We start from the raw sequence: 5,742 nt of genomic DNA, 5'->3' as shown, positions 1-5,742 counted from the left end.
AATTTAACTAATAAGACTGTCATTTTCTGAATTTGAGTTGTTCCCTATAATTTTCTATATCAGAGACAATAGCAAATACATCTTAACCCAGCTTCATTCTTAATTTTATTTTTCCAATTTTTAAGGGTTGTGGTTATAGCTCAAAATCTTCAACTCTAAGTTTCTTTCTTAGGGTGCTAATTGATTAATTGATATTCTGGAGCAAAAATACCTCAAATATACCAAGTATTATCATTGATAGTTGGATAGATTTTCCCCAAAGAGGAGAATGGAAATCCCATTAGAGCTTTCAAACAATTCTTAGGTTAAGGAGGATGTGAAGGTAACAGGCAGAGCAAGACTCCATGACTGCATGAAGCTCCAAGAACACTTAGTTTTTGGGGTTATGCCTCAACCAAGGTACACCCATTGTGGCTGTGCTAAATGGAAGACAGCACTCTGTGAGTTCTAAAGCCATTTATCATTCCTTCCTCATGGCCCTTATCAGGTAAGTAGCTAGATTGGACAACAGGATCAAATAGGAAGAAATGCCAAAAGACATGGACTTGTATCTTCATTATTTACCCAAGCCATAAAGGGATGTGAAACTTCATCTTAATATACTTTTTCTATAACTTCCTTTGGTGTTTTTTACTTTCAGAAAATGAGTATGAAGACACTGAGGGCTTGCTACAATTTGTATCTTGAATAATGTGATTATAGTTTATCTTTGTAATACCAATACTATTACAATTCTATGATTTCTGACTCCATCTCTATGTATAAAAGTGATTTAGTCTATATCTTGGGAACCTCAGACAAAGTTTATGAGAATGTAGGTCCAGACATTAGTGAATCTTGTGCCTTTCAATCTTCCCATATCCATAAACCAACTGCCACTGTATCCACAGTTGATTATCTTCTAAGACAATTAGAGTTTACATATACAAATTTTAAATATGTAATTGTGTACTATAATATACATATTACATATATTATATATATGCATATCACCTTTAAATTATTCATGTACATGATATTTATATATATGTATATCAAAAAATCTTTAACTGGTATATTCATAAATTTAGAGAAGCAAACTTATAGTATAATTTTAAAGAAATTTTAGAATTCGACAATATTTTAATATTTTTAAAACAATTGATTAAATTTTTCTGGTTCTTAAAGTGTTTTTACACATCATTCTCCTGATCACCACTGTTTACTTTTCCACTTTATGTTTACATAATACTCATGTAATTCATATAATCAGCATTTTTATTAAACCTACATAGATTCCCAATAAAAATGAAATTAACTACGTTTGATAATACTATAATATGGGGCAGATACAGTTCATAGGAATCAGTTTCTTTTACCTATGCAAAATTGTCATCACAAATAGCATAATTTAATTATCAGTTTTGAAAAGGAAAAAATATCCAGTGATACTCCAAAATCTTTAGAGGAATTTTTATGAAATTTATGAATTTATGAATTATGGAATGCACGTTGAACTGTAGCAATCCTTAATTAGAACATTATTTCAAGAAGATTTTGAAAGTATCCGAAAGTTAATAACCCATGGAATTTGGTTTTGAAGATGGATAAGAACAGTTGCGACTCTTGCAGAGGATACAGGTTTGTTTCACAGCATCCACACAGCAGCACACAACTGTCTGAACCTCCAGTTTCAGAATATTTGGTGCCCCTTTCTGCTCTTTAAAATAAATTTATCCAAGGAATGCTCCTATATAGTTTCAGACAAACACTTCTATGTATAAATTAAAATGAGCTTTAAAAAACATATGAACTACAAAATCATAGCTCACCATGAAGTAATATTCAAGTTAAAAAAATCAAAGCAAACTTATGAAGTTTTTATCAGCTTTAAGAGTTCTCTGGGGGAATTTTTGGAATCAGTTAAGTATACATACTATCATATCATCTGTAAATAGTGATATATTGACTTATTCCTTCAAATTTGTATCCCTTGAACCCCTGTTCTTAACTAATTGCACTTGGTAGTATTCTGAGTATATATATATAAACACCACACACACACACACACACACACACATGTAGTATGTGTTTCATTTTGAAAAAACAGTATCAAAATTGACAAATTCAATTACAACTGGAAAAATCTGAAATTTCTGCTCTTTAAAATAAATTTGGTTTTAACCATTATTTTTCATAAAAATTAATATTGCTACTAGTCAATAGTTACTCCTTGGATGTTGCAATATTGCAGCATCATCTGCCCTTCCATTTCTCCTGTCTTAATGGAACTGATGAGAAATCTTACAGGCCACATGACAGTAACTGAATAGCATTCTATTCAGCATGATACATCTGTGAACTTAAGCTTATGGTCATTTTTTGTTTTTGTCAAAATTTATTTATAAAATTTTAGCAAATGCAACCAAGTTTGTAATCTGAATATCATGCTGAAATTTAGAATGCCCAAATTATTTGTTAGTAAGTAGAAGTTTGAAAATAATACATTTTCATAATTCTTTATGAATGTTTTTACCACCTGGATAAGAAATATGACTTGGTTAACTACACAAATAATTAAAAAATCATTAGAAAAATCCTAGAAACATAAAATGAAAGCTTAAAGCTTAAAGTATCAGGTTCCTCTCATTAAAGTTTAACAACTGTACAAGTTAAGAACATTATACAGTCTTTTGTATTAAGAAAGGACAGCTCAGTCAAGACATATGTACTATAAAAATCTTTCAAAGGCTGTAAACTTTCTGGAAAAATACAGAATGAATATTTTGTGCCCAGACAAAAATATGGAAAGACAGCCGGGCAGTGGTGGTGCATGCCTGTAATCACAGCACTCTGGAAGGCAGAGGCAGGCAGATTTATGAGTTTGAGGCCACTCTGGTCTACAGAGTGAGTTGCAGGACAGCCAGGGTTATACAGAGAAACCCTTTCTCGAAAAACCAAATCCAATAAACCAGAAAAGAAGAAGAGAAGAAGAAGAAGAAGAAGAAGAAGAAGAAGAAGAAGAAGAAGAAGAAGAAGAAGAAGAAGAAGAAGAAGAAGAAGAAGAAGAAGAAGAAGAAGAAGAAGAAGAAGAAGAAGAAGAAGAAGAAGAAGAAGAAGAAGAAGAAGAAGAAGAAGAAATGTAAATACATATATATGAAACATTGATATATCCAGTTTCTTAAAATTTATTAGCTATAAAGGGACATGGGCTCAGATAAACATTGTGTGACATAGGTTCTCTACATAAGTAAATTGATAGGTGGGCACTGGTGGCGCCTGCCTGTAATCCCAGCATTTGGGAGTCAGAGGCAGGCAGATTTCTAAGTTCGACATCAGCCTTGTCTACAGAGTGAGTTCCAGGACAGCCAGGGCTATACCGAGAAACCCTACCTCAAAATCCGAATTCTGCCCCCCCCCAAAAAAATATGGAAAGACATCATTGATATCAACAATTTTACCAAAACTAACCTGACTTCATTTATTTTTATACATCTACATATAAACATCATACTAGCACATCTCTCAGGATTCATTAGGGTTTCCTTAGTGATGATGTTCAATTTGTATGGAGAGAAAAATATCTGCTGTAAATATATTTCTAGATAATAAAAAAATGGTGTTTAGCAAAACCACAAATATTTCTTTCTTCCTTATAAAGCATAAGGAAAGATTACCTTTTAATCAAATATATCTTTTTTTTTTTTCAAAGTAAAAGGTGCAGTTAAGTCTTTGGATCATTCAAATATACCAATGTTTTTATATCTGTAAAGAAGGCTTCAAAATTTGAAGTAAACAAACTTGAAAAAGGTGGAATTATGAGTCCTATTACTTAAAATTAGGACTTAATTTAAATTTCAAGAGTTACCCAACTGCTTCAACAAAATCAGTTTTATAAAGGTCTTCTTCATCCCTGAAAATTGTAGTCAAGCCAGATTTTGCTTCAAAGAAAGAAAAATAGGCCTAAGAGTTAGTCATTTATGTTTTCATGTTTCTCAAACTTCCCATGTGAGACTGCTTCCTGGAAAAACTTAGAGGATCCTGGACTTTCTTTCCCACCTCTATTTATCCACTGCTGTTTGGCATGTCTCTCTCTTTTTTCATCAAAATCATTTTCATTTCTTGAAGTTATATAGGCAAGTTCTGGGTCAATGTTCAGTTTATTTGCTTCATAACCATGAATGTCCATATCTGTAAGAAGTGGTTTCTTATTTCCACCTGTTGGTCTATTAACGTATAAGCCTTCAAATTTTCTTCTACTTTGCTCAGTATTTCTCCTGGTCCAAAAGATTACTATGACTGATAGTGCCATCTTCTTTCTCAGACTGGCTGTTACTACTTCTTGAGGCAATTGGGGGAGGGGATAGTGCTTGGCTAGAAGCTGCACTTTCACTTTCATTCAAAGGTTGATCCATGTAATCTTATACACCACGATGAAGATTATATTTCTTTATTCCAAAATTGCTTGATGAACAAAGAAATCAAAATGCTCAGACTTTTTCCACATGAATGCTACCCATTCACCAATGGATCTTGCTCAGTCTTTATTAGCCTGACTCATATGAAAATATTTTTCCATAGGCCTTCAGCCCTTGCTCATATTTTCTGCATTCTTCCACTGTCCGCACATATAATTCCTCTGGAGTTGCTTTGACATTAAACCTCAGTCTTCACAAGGCTTCTTCTGTATCAAAACTGCATTAAACTGAATTATATAACACTTGTTCACTGTCTTTTATATGAGATCCATCAAGAATTGCTTCTACAATTTTCTCATCCCCTGTTCTAGATGCATCCTTAAGAGAGACAATCTCTTAATTTTCTGGCAAATATTCTGAATCCCAGAGAAGCTGATCACCATTTTCATACACTTTTTCATTTTCTTTGAATCTACAAATGCCAACTGGATTCTCAGCTTGAAACATGGAATCCACCATGATTTCCTTTTTTCAGTCATCTGAGGGAATATAACCTTCATCTTCTCCAGATTCTTCTTCTATTTCACTATTGGTATCAAAATATTTACATTGACTTGTGCAGATTTCCCGAACATCTTGGGAAATAACAGACTGAGAAGGATCCTCATTGGAAGACTGAATTTCATCCTCCTGTCCAGATGAATCCATTATATTCACTTCTTTATATTCCTCACGACAACCACACTTATGATCATTATCAGCATCTTCATCATCTTCATCTTCCTCCTCCTCCTCTTCCTCCTCATCTTCTTCAGGTAACAGAACTGTCATAAACATAGTGGCAGAGAAGCTTATGAATTGGCATGTCACAATCCCTTTCAAGATCCTCTTTTTCAGAATGGAAGTTTGTCTCTCCTTCCAACATTTCTTCTTCTAATGTTTGCTCATTATCAAAATCATGTACCACCATGTTAGCTGATGGATCAAACCCATGGTTCTCTAATGTTTCTGAGCCTTCTGGATTTGAAGACTCAACAGGTGGCTCCACCATGTTGTCCATTCTGGCAGGTCTTATCACCACTGAAGGTCATGGTCAGAACACAGAAGTGCCCTGGGCTGTATGTAGGAATACTGTTGACTTCTTCTCCTCTACTGAGGGAACATCATGTACTACATTGAATAGGTAGGGAGAGAGTGGTCAGCATTGTCTATTTCCTGACCTTAGTGGGACTGCTTCAAATTTCTTTCCATTTAGTTTGAGGTTCGTTACTGGTTCACTGTTTTCTTTTTGTTTGTCTGTTTGTTTTTTGCGGGTTTTTTTGCTATGTTTATGAATGAGTTTTGA

General features: G+C 33.7%; 1 pseudogene; it reads right to left on the bottom strand.

The window, feature by feature from the left end:
* Positions 1-3,949: 3,949 nt before the first annotated feature.
* Positions 3,950-5,448, bottom strand: LOC127677696 (mesoderm induction early response protein 1-like; annotated as a pseudogene).
* Between the last annotated feature and the right edge of the window lie 294 nt (positions 5,449-5,742).

The sequence above is a fragment of the Apodemus sylvaticus genome, chromosome 2, assembly GCF_947179515.1.
Source record: "Apodemus sylvaticus chromosome 2, mApoSyl1.1, whole genome shotgun sequence".
NCBI classification, from domain to species: domain Eukaryota; kingdom Metazoa; phylum Chordata; class Mammalia; order Rodentia; family Muridae; genus Apodemus; species Apodemus sylvaticus.
Note: the sequence above shows the minus strand (reverse complement) of the source record. Positions and strands in the feature narration are given on the sequence as shown.